Below are 11,894 nucleotides of genomic sequence, written 5' to 3'. Positions count from 1 at the left end.
ACAGACAGTATACAAGCAGGACAGACAGTATACAAGCAGGAGGACAGGCAGTATACAAGCAGGAGGACAGACAGTATACAAGCAGGAGGACAGACAGTATACAAGCAGGAGGACAGACAGTATACAAGCAGGAGGACAGGCAGTATACAAGCAGGAGGATAGGCAGTATGCAAGCATGAGGACAGGCAGTATACAAGCAGGAGGACAGGCAGTATACAAGCAGAAGGACAGACAGTATACAAGCAGGAGGACAGGCAGTATACAAGCAGGGGGACAGGCAGTATACAAGCAGAAGGACAGGCAGTATACAAGCAGGAGGACAGGCAGTATACAAGCAGGAGGATAGGCAGTATGCAAGCAGGGGGACAGACAGTATACAAGCAGGAGGACAGGCAGTATACAAGCAGAAGGACAGACAGTATACAAGCAGGAGGACAGGCAGTATACAAGCAGGAGGACAGGCAGTATACAAGCAGAAGGACAGGCAGTATACAAGCAGGAGGACAGGCAGTATACAAGCAGAAGGACAGACAGTATGCAAGCAGGAGGACAGGCAGTATACAAGCAGAAGGACAGGCAGTATACAAGCAGGAGGACAGGCAGTATACAAGCAGGAGGACAGGCAGTATACAAGCAGGAGGACAGACAGTATACAAGCAGGGGGATAGGCAGTATACAAGCAGGAGGACAGGCAGTATACAAGCAGGAGGACAGATAGTATACAAGCAGGAGGACAGGCAGTATACAAGCAGAAGGACAGACAGTATACAAGCAGGAGGACAGGCAGTATACAAACAGAAGGACAGGCAGTATACAAGCAGGAGGACAGGCAGTATACAAGCAGGAGGACAGACAGTATACAAGCAGGAGAACAGACAGTATACAAGCAGGAGGACAGACAGTATACAAGCAGGAGAACAGACAGTATACAAGCAGGAGGACAGACAGTATACAAGCAGGAGGACAGGCAGTATACAAGCAGGAGGACAGGCAGTATACAAGCAGGAGGACAGACAATATACAAGCAGGAGAACAGACGGTATACAAGCAGGAAGACAGGCAGTATACTGCCTGTCCTTCTGTGGTATCCTATAGTATCCTGTAGAACCTCTGATATATACTGTTAGACAAAAGGACACAAGTGCAACTAATGTAACATTTTATTGTGGCAACGTTTCGCTCTCCAGGAGCTTTATCAAGCAGTTAACGGCTTAACAAAGCCGTGTATTTCTCGGTGTATGTACACAGAGAAGTGTGTATATTTCAGTAAATGTACACAGAGAGGTGTCTATAATGCAGTATAAATACACTTAGTGGTGTTTGTGTATATCTCAAGGAATCTACACTAAGTGGAGTATACCTCTGAGTGGTGTGTATCCCTCAATGAAAATTGACCTTAATGAACCTCGTGTATCAGAAGAAGAAATTGCTTTTTCTTCAGCAGGAGTGGTATGAGTGGGACAGGAGAGAGAAAGAGAGAGAGAGAGAGAGAGAGAGAGAGAGAGAGAGAGAGAGAGAGAGAGAGAGAGAGAGAGAGAGAGAGAGAGAGAGAGAGAGAGAGAGAGAGAGTTAGTTAGTTTAATATGTTTATTATGCACCCCATACCCATCCTGTGGGCGGTAGTCAAAAGATTACAGAGGTACATAATTGGTCCTGGGACTGGACTCCAAAGTTTTGATAGCTGAGCAAGTTACAAAGGTAATGAACTAGATCTAGAGAGGTGAAATTTGTCACTAAACTGACTACAAAGGTCCATATTGTAAATCTTGCAAACAAGGCAGCCAGGAAGCTAAGAGCACTTCGATGCATCGCGCATCTGCTCAGCAGTAGAGTTTGCAAGATTCTGTATGAGGCACAAGTACACTCACACCTAGAGTATGCTCCACTTTCTCGGATTCCTTGCCCCTCCTCCCGTCTCTTCTGCGGAATAGAGAACATAGAAAAGACGATTCATCTCTGGCCTGGACCCAGCTTGGACACATCTGTTTTTTTCAGCAGAGCCGTCAACACCGGAGTGATGTGGGAAGACCACTGTGGTCACAGTGGTGGTCTATGCTAACCTTCCTATGGTGTATAAATATACCTAGTTGGATGAATCTTATTGTGGCTAGCTGGTCCAGTGGCTAACGCGACGGTCTGGAGTTTTATGACTCTCTGATCGCGAGTTCTAACCCCACCAGAGGTATGGTTTGTTTGCGATCGTGTCATTACGATTTCGTGAGTCATGTATAAAGCTAATATTGTCAAGATACCACACTTGGCTACACTTCATTGTCACCGAGAAAAGTGTTTCTACACACCAAGACGGGCAGCCAACAGCAACTACACTCTGGCTGTATCTTTCTCAAGAATATCACCTCATACTTGATCATTTATTCTTAAAATGATTGATAAAACAAAGTCAGTTGACTAAATGAACTCGCTAGCTCACAGATGGCTCCAATTTCATCCTGTTCCTTATTGGTATGTGTCATAATAATGTAAAGGTTTTTAAATGAGAAGGAAGATAATAACTCTTAGCTTGTAAATAAAGGTAGAAACCTTAACTTAACCTCGTAAATAAATAGAGAGAGAGAGAGAGTAGTGCCGGAAGTGCCACATGCACCGGAAGTTCGTGGCCGCCCAGTGGGCACTGAGAGTCCTCCTCTCAATCCCTCCTTCCTTCCTACTTTCTGTCCTTGTTCCCCTCCTCTACCTTCACCCTTCTCTCTATTACTCCTTCCGTATTCCACCTCCCCGGCTAGAACACTTCTCACTACAAGGACAAAAATGACATATATATGTATGTGTGTGTGTGTGTGTGTGTGTGTGTGTGTGTGTGTGTGTGTGTGTGTGTGTGTGTGTGTGTACTCCGATTAACCGACTAATTTAAAAATACACTTTGAACAGCACTGATGAGCTTACTTTTACTTCCTCCCATATCTATCAACGAGCAGATTTGGGAAAAGGCCCTGAAGTACTTTCCAGGTATAAATTATCTTGTATCTCTGTCTCTTCCTCTCCAGTGAGTACATATTCAGGACTCTGAGGGGCCCCCAGTAATTTTAATATTTTAGTGGCTCTATACAAGACGCAAATAATGCCTTTAACTGTTCCTTATCTGATACCTCTCCTACCCTCAACGGGGCCGTCAACACTGAGCAATATTCTAAACTAGAGAGCATACCCGCCCGTGGTATGGCTTGTTGGAGAGTATTCAATATTCACCCTGTCATCTTTCTGGCTGTCTTGACATTTGATTTGCGTGATTTGATAAGAAAATTACAGCAAGTCGTTCTAAGTCTCACTGACCTTTATTTACTACGATCTAATGTGCTTACACAAGCCTGTTAGATGGTTCTGTGTGGTGTACGTGGTTCTGTGTTGGTGGTGCCTGTGGTTCTGTGTGGTGGTGTACGTGGTTATGTGTGGTGATGGTGGTGGTGGTGGTGGTGCCTGTGGTTCTGTGTGGTGGTGGTGCCTGTGGTTCTGTGTGGTGTACGTGGTTCTGTGGTGGTGGTGCCTGTGGTTCTGTGTGGCGGTGTACGTGGTTCTGTGGTGGTGGTGCCTGTGGTTCTGTGTGGTGGTGTACGTGGTTATGTGTGGTGGTGGTGCCTGTGGTTCTGTGTGGTGGTGATAGTGGTGGTGGTGGAGGTGCCTGTGGTTCTGTGTGGCGGTTTACGTGGTTCTGTGGTGGTGGTGCCTGTGGTTCTGTGTGGTGGTGTACGTGGTTATGTGTGGTGGTGGTGTACGTGGTTCTGTGTGGTGGTGGTGTACGTGGTTCTGTGTGGTGGTGGTGTACGTGGTTCTGTGTGGTGGTGATGTGTGTGGTTCTGCGTGGTGTACGTGGTTCTGTGTGGTGGTGGTGTACGTGGTTCTGCGTGGTGGTGTACGTGGTTGTGTGGTGGTGGTAGGGGCGTGGCAGTGTACACGGTATCGTGATGCCATAGTGTTCTGCACTATTTTGCGGTAGTGGCGTAGTACACATGGTGGTGGTGGTATACCTGGAGAGGGTATCGGGGGTCAACGCCCCTGCGGCCCGGTCTGAGACCAGGCTTTGGGGAAGATATAAATGGTACATAGTATTGTGTAGTGGTATACATGGTATTGTGTAGTGGTATACATGGTATTGTATAGTGGTATACATGGTATTGTGTAGTGGTATACATGGTATTGTATAGTGGTATACATGGTATTGTGTAGTGGTATACATGGTATTGTGTAGTGGTATACATGGTATTGCGTAGTGGTATACATGGTATTGTGTACTAGTGTACATGGTACTGTGTACTGGTGTACATGGTACTGTGTACTAGTGTACATGGTATTGTGTACTAGTGTACATGGTACTGTGTACTAGTGTACATGGTATTGTGTACTAGTGTACATGGTATTGTGTACTAGTGTACATGGTACTGTGTACTAGTGTACATGGTATTGTGTACTAGTGTACATGGTATTGTGTATTAGTGTACATGGTACTGTGTACTAGTGTACATGGTATTGTGTACTAGTGTACATGGTATTGTGTATTAGTGTACATGGTATTGTGTATTAGTGTACATGGTATTGTGTATTAGTGTACATGGTATTGTGTATTAGTGTACATGGTATTGTGTACTAGTGTACATGGTATTGTGTATTAGTGTACATGGTATTGTGTACTAGTGCACATGGTATTGTGTACTAGTGTACATGGTATGGTGTACTAGTGTACATGGTATTGTGTACTAGTGTACATGGTATGGTGTACTAGTGTACATGGTATTGTGTACTAGTGTACATGGTATGGTGTATTAGTGTACATGGTATTGTGTACTAGTGTACATGGTATGGTGTATTAGTGTACATGGTATTTTGTACTAGTGTACATGGTATTGTGTACTAGCGCACATGGTATTGTGTACTAGTGTACATGGTATTGTGTATTAGTGTACATGGTATTGTGTACTAGTGTACATGGTATTGTGTATTAGTGTACATGGTATTGTGTAGTGTACATGGTATGGTGTATTAGTGTACATGGTATTGTGTACTAGTGTACATGGTATGGTGTATTAGTGTACATGGTATTGTGTACTAGTGTACATGGTATGGTGTACTAGTGTACATGGTATTGTGTACTAGTGTACATGGTATTGTGTATTAGTGTACATGGTATTGTGTACTAGTGTACATGGTATTGTGTATTAGTGTACATGGTATTGTGTACTAGTGCACATGGTATTGTGTACTAGTGTACATGTTATTGTGTATTAGTGTACATGGTATTGTGTACTAGTGCACATGGTATTGTGTACTAGTGTACATGGTATGGTGTACTAGTGTACATGGTATTGTGTACTAGTGTACATGGTATGGTGTACTAGTGTACATGGTATTGTGTACTAGTGCACATGGTATTGTGTACTAGTGTACATGGTATGGTGTACTAGTGTACATGGTATTGTGTACTAGTGCACATGGTATTGTGTACTAGTGTACATGGTATTGTGTACTAGTGTACATGGTATTGTGTAGTGTACATGGTATTGTGTACTAGTGTACATGGTATTGTGTACTAGTGTACATGGTATTGTGTACTAGTGTACATGGTATTGTGTATTAGTGTACATGGTATTGTGGTATTGTGTACTAGTGTACATGGTATTGTGTACTAGTGTACATGGTATGGTGTACTAGTGTACATGGTATTGTGTACTAGTGTACATGGTATTGTGTACTAGTGTACATGGTATGGTGTACTAGTGTACATGGTATTGTGTACTAGGTGTTACCCAACATCTACTGGCGTTGTTCATTTAGCAGTAACAATATTATTATAATCAAAAAGAAGCGCTAAACCACAAGGGATATACAGCTCTAGCAATAATAACTACCTAAATGCTAACCTCCTAACACCACCTGGTCCTCTTTACCCAGCAGTAAATAGGCACCTGCGTGATAATGTAATTTTTCCGGATAGCATCCTGGGGGAGGTGCTAGGAACCACCAACTGAGAGAGACATCCCTGTATACCATAAGCCCAGCCACCTCTACCTCACTGCAAGCAAGAGGAATATTTCAGGACGTCTTAAAATTCTAACGAACCAAAATATAAAAATTATAGGCGAGTGCGTTTGCGAAATTCTGTATTCAGTAATACATGTTGACAGTTGTGTATGTATACACGAGTGTATGTGTGAGCATACATGTTTTGTACGAGTTGTGTGAATGAGTATAAGAACGAAAACTATTGTTCTCGAGTCAACAGCAGGACTCGAACATGGTAACTCTGCATCAGAGTCCACAGAATTTTACCGCTGAGCTAGACCCAAGAAAAGTATGGGCGCTTAGCCGAAGGTAAGCGATGTTGAAGATTGAGACACTTATGCAACATATGGGAATCTTTATTCAGGAAACGTTTCGCCACACAGTGGCTTCATCAGTCCAATACAAAGTAGAAAGGCGTAAGGAGAGGAGGAGTTTGAGGTAATCAGTCCCTCAGCCTGGAGTCGATGTGTTCAGTCCATCAATCTTGTAGAATGTACAACATAGGGTCGTAGACGTGGCTTATATACTGTAGTGAGGTGAGGTGAAGCAGGAGGAGGTGGGGTCATAGTGGTACCATCCACTAGTCGAAGTAGGTCTTCGTCCAAAGGTTGAACAAGTGTTGAAGAATTCTTTGTAACAAGATCCCATGATGCTGCAGTGTCAGACAGTTGTGATGAATGGTTTGAAAAACCGACAAGTTGAAGATTGAGGCACTTATGCAACATCAACTTGTCGGTTTTTCAAACCATTCATCACAACTGTCAGACACTGCAGCATCATGCGATCTTGTTACAAAGAATTCTTCAACACTTGTTCAACCTTTGGACGAAGACCTACTTCGACTAGTGGATGGTACCACTATGACCCCGCCTCCGCCTGCTTCACCTCACCTCACTACAGTATATAAGCCACGTCTACGGCCCTATGCTGTACATTCTACAAGAATGATGGACTGAACACATCGACTCCAGGCTGAGGGACTGATTATCTCATACTCCTCCTCTCCTTACGCCTTCCTCTTTGTATTGGACTGATGAAGCCACTGTGTGGCGAAACGTTTCCTGAATAAAGATTCCCATATGTTGCATAAGTGTCTTAATCTTCAACTTGTCGGTTTTTCAAAACCATTCATCATAAGCGATGTTACCCCATACCCCCGGGCACCATACACCCGGGCACCATTCCCCCGGGAACCAATCTTTCGTTGTCCACAGCATGTGGCAGGATTCGATGAAATAACTTTCAAAATGAGCTTGGTGCCCGGGAGTATGGTGCCCGGGGGTATGGTGCCCGGGAGTTTGGTGCCCGGGGGTATGGTGCCCGGGAGTATGGTGCCCGGGGGTATGGTGCCCGAGGGTATGGGGTAACATCGCTTAGCTTCGGCTAAGCGCCCATAATTTTCTTGGGTCTAGCTCAGTGGTAAAGTTCTGTGGACTCTGATACAGAGTTACCAGGTTCGAGTCCTGCTGTGGACGTAGAGACAATGTTTGCAAATAATTTCACCTGTTTGCGAATTGCTAAGCAAACACACACACACACACACACACACACACATTATATATATATATATATATATATATATATATATATATATATATATATATATATATATATATATATATATATATATATATATATGGAGAAAAAGAGAGAGGTTAAGAGAGTGATGAAGCAATGTAAAAAGAGAGCAAATGAGAGAGTGGGTGAGATGTTATCAACAAATTTTTTTGAAAATAAGAAAAAGTTTTGGAGTGAGATTAACAAGTTAAGGAAGCCTAGAGAACAAATGGATTTGTCAGTTAAAAATAGGAGAGGAGAGTTATTAAATGGAGAGTTAGAGGTATTGGGAAGATGGAGGGAATATTTTGAGGAATTGTTAAATGTTGATGAAGATAGGGAAGCTGTGATTTCGTGTATAGGGCAAGGAGGAATAACATCTTGTAGGAGTGAGGAAGAGCCAGTTGTGAGTGTGGGGGAAGTTCGTGAGGCAGTAGGTAAAATGAAAGTGGGTAAGGCAGCCGGGATTGATGGGATAAAGATAGAAATGATCAGAGAGTCTCTGATCGCGGGTTCTATCCCCGCCCGTGGTATGGTTTAGTAATACCGCTTGTTCCGTGGGAACAAATAATATATATATATATATATATATATATATATATATATATATATATATATATATATATATATATATTATATGGGGAAGTGGAATAAGAATCTTTCCTCCGTAAGCCATGCGTGTTGTAAAAGTCAACTAAAATGCCGGGAACAATGGGCTAGTAACCCCTTTTTCTGTAAAGATTACTAAAAAGAATAAGAAGAAGAAAATTGTCAAAGTGGGAAGTCTGAATGTGCGTGGATGTTGTGCAGATGATAAGAAAGAGATGATTGTGGATGTTATGAATGAGAAGAAACTGGATGTCCTGGCTTTAAGTGAAACAAAGCTGAAGGGGGTGGGAGAGTTTCAATGGAGAGGAATAAATGGGATTAGGTCAGGGGTTTCAAATAGAGTTAGATCTAAAGAAGGAGTAGCAATAATGTTAAAGGATAAGCTATGGCAGGAAAAGAGGGACTACAAATGCATAAATTCAAGGATTATGTGGAGTAAAATAAAGATTGGATGTGAAAAGTGGGTTATAGTAAGCGTGTATGCACCTGGAGAGGAGAGAGAGAGATTCTGGGAAATGTTGAGTGAATGCGTGGGGAGTTTTGAATCAAGTGTGAGAGTAATGGTGGTTGGGGATTTCAATGCTAAAGTGGGTAAAAATGTTATGGAGGGAGTAGTAGGTAAATTTTGGGGTGCCAGGGGTAAATGTAAATGTGGAGCCTTTAATTGATCTATGTGTAGAAAGAAATTTGGTAATAAGTAATACATATTTTATGAAAAAGAGGATAAATAAATATACAAGGTATGATGTAGCACGTAATGAAAGTAGTTTGTTAGATTATGTATTGGTGGATAAAAGGTTGATGGGTAGGCTCCAGGATGTACATGAAATGTTAAAAGCAGGGGGGGATATAGTGTTGGAGTGGTTGGTACTTTTGTTTAATAAATGTATGAAAGAGGGGAAGGTACCTAGGGATTGGCGGAGAGCATGTATAGTCCCTTTATATAAAGGGAAAGGGGACAAAAGAGATTGTAAAAAATATAGAGGAATAAGTTTACTGAGTATACCAGGAAAAGTGTACGGTAGGGTTATAATTGAAAGAATTAGAGGTAAGACAGAATGTAGAATTGCGGACGAGCAAGGAGGCTTCAGAGTGGGTAGGGGATGTGTAGATCAAGTGTTTACATTGAAGCATATATGTGAACAGTATTTAGATAAAGGTAGGGAAGTTTTTATTGCATTTATGGATTTAGAAAAGGCATATGATAGAGTGGATAGAGGAGCAATGTGGCAGATGTTGCAAGTTTATGGAATAGGTGGTAAGTTACTAAATGCTGTAAAGAGCTTTTATGAGGATAGTGAGGCTCAGGTTAGGGTGTGTAGAAGAGAGGGAGAATACTTCCCGGTAAAAGTAGGTCTTAGACAGGGATGTGTAATGTCACCATGGTTGTTTAATATATTTAAAGATGGGGTTGTAAAAGAAGTAAATGCTAGGGTGTTCGGGAGAGGGGTGGGATTAAATTATGGGGAATCAAATTCAAAATGGGAATTGACACAGTTACTTTTTGCTGATGATACTGTGCTTATGGGAGATTCTAAAGAAAAATTGCAAAGGTTAGTGGATGAGTTTGAGAATGTGTGTAAAGGTAGAAAGTTGAAAGTGAACATAGAAAAGAGTAAGGTGATGAGGGTATCAAATGATTTAGATAAAGAAAAATTGGATATCAAATTGGGGAGGAGGAGTATGGAAGAAGTGAATGTTTTCAGATACTTGGGAGTTGACGTGTCGGCGGATGGATTTATGAAGGATGAGGTTAATCATAGAATTGATGAGGGAAAAAAGGTGAGTGGTGCGTTGAGGTATATGTGGAGTCAAAAAACGTTATCTATGGAGGCAAAGAAGGGAATGTATGAAAGTATAGTAGTACCAACACTCTTATATGGATGTGAAGCTTGGGTGGTAAATGCAGCAGCGAGGAGACGGTTGGAGGCAGTGGAGATGTCCTGTCTAAGGGCAATGTGTGGTGTAAATATTATGCAGAAAATTCGGAGTGTGGAAATTAGGAGAAGGTGTGGAGTTAATAAAAGCATTAGTCAGAGGGCAGAAGAGGGGTTGTTGAGGTGGTTTGGTCATTTAGAGAGAATGGATCCAAGTAGAATGACATAGAAAGCATATAAATCTATAGGGGAAGGAAAGAGGGGTAGGGGTCGTCCTCGAAAGGGTTGGAAAGAGGGGGTAAAGGAGTTTTGTGGGCGAGGGGCTTGGACTTCCAGCAAGCGTGCATGAGCGTGTTAGATAGGAGTGAATGGAGACGAATGATACTTGGGACCTGACGATCTGTTGGAGTGTGAGCAGGGTAATATTTAGTGAAGGGATTCAGGGAAACCGGTTATTTTCATATAGTCGGACTTGAGTCCTGGAAATGGGAAGTACAATGCCTGCACTTTAAAGGAGGGGTTTGGGATATTGGCAGTTTGGAGGGATATGTTGTGTATCTTTATACGTATATGCTTCTAAACTGTTGTATTCTGAGCACCTCTGCAAAAGCAGTGATAATGTGTGAGTGTGGTGAATGTGTTGAATGATGATGAAAGTATTTTCTTTTTGGGGATTTTCTTTCTTTTTTGGGTCACCCTGCCTCGGTGGGAGACGACCGACTTGTTGGAAAAAAAAAAAAAAAAAAAAAAAAAAAAATATATATATATATATATATATATATATATATATATATATATATATATATATATATATATATATATATATATATCTTGCGAGAAATTCTGTGGGTAAACTTTACAGGTAAGGTCCTGAATTAACATTTCACACCCATAATTGTGTACATCAAACAGTTTACACTTACTGTTATTGATGCACCTCTGAGTCAAGTGGGTCTTCAACAGGTCACAGTAATGTCCCTCCTTCGTGTCCACCTCATCACGTCTCACACGTCTGGACCTTAAATTGTTATTACAACCTATAGTTCTTAAAATTATTTGTAAAATTATTCCAGCAACACTGACCAATTATATGTAGACTATATATTTGGTATTATCAATTACTTGAGTAATTTGCTTGGGTAATTTTATATATAAATCAATTACATAAGAAAAAAGTATAAATATTAATAACCAAATTAAGATTTTGGTGTTATTTCCTAACACCTCCTTTTCTGAAGGCAATTTATATTGGTTAATATAAATTAACATACATGTAGTGAGAATTAATAGAGTGGAAGGCGTATATTACAGTTTCAGACGACACTGCTGTGTTTATACCTTAGTTGATTTAACTTGAAGATTCGGCCGATTTCCAATACCTTGAGAGAGGCAACACTACCTCTCAGGACGACCACCCTGGCTGTACTACCTCTCAGGACGACCACCCTGGCTGTACTACCTCTCAGGACGACCACCCTGGCTGTACTACCTCTCAGGACGACCACCCTGGCTGCACTACCTCTCAGGACGACCACCCTGGCTGTACTACCTCTCAGGACGACCACCCTGGCTGTACTACCTCTCAGGACGACCACCCTGGCTGTACTACCTCTCAGGACGACCACCATGGCAGTACTACCTCTCAGGACGACCACCCTGGCTGTACTACGTCTCAGGACGACCACCCTGGCAGTACTACCTCTCAGGACGACCACCCTGGCTGTACTACGTCTCAGGACGACCACCCTGGCAGTACTACCTCTCAGGACGACCACCCTGGCAGTACTACCTCTCAGGACGACCACCCTGGCAGTACTACCTCTCAGGACGACCACCCTG

At 42.2% G+C, this 11,894-nt stretch overlaps 1 protein-coding gene across 1 annotated transcript in view; it reads right to left on the bottom strand.

Moving 5' to 3' along the window:
* The window catches only part of LOC128704518 (protein hunchback-like), a 175,896-nt gene extending 164,821 nt beyond the window's left edge, over positions 1-11,075 (bottom strand). The window contains exon 1 of the mRNA XM_053799634.2: positions 10,979-11,075. The gene's annotated coding sequence lies outside the window, so the exon portion shown is untranslated. The remainder of the gene's footprint in view (positions 1-10,978) is intronic.
* Between the last annotated feature and the right edge of the window lie 819 nt (positions 11,076-11,894).

This window comes from Cherax quadricarinatus, unplaced genomic scaffold (assembly GCF_038502225.1).
Source record: "Cherax quadricarinatus isolate ZL_2023a unplaced genomic scaffold, ASM3850222v1 Contig121, whole genome shotgun sequence".
Lineage (NCBI taxonomy): Eukaryota > Metazoa > Arthropoda > Malacostraca > Decapoda > Parastacidae > Cherax > Cherax quadricarinatus.
Note: the sequence above shows the minus strand (reverse complement) of the source record. Positions and strands in the feature narration are given on the sequence as shown.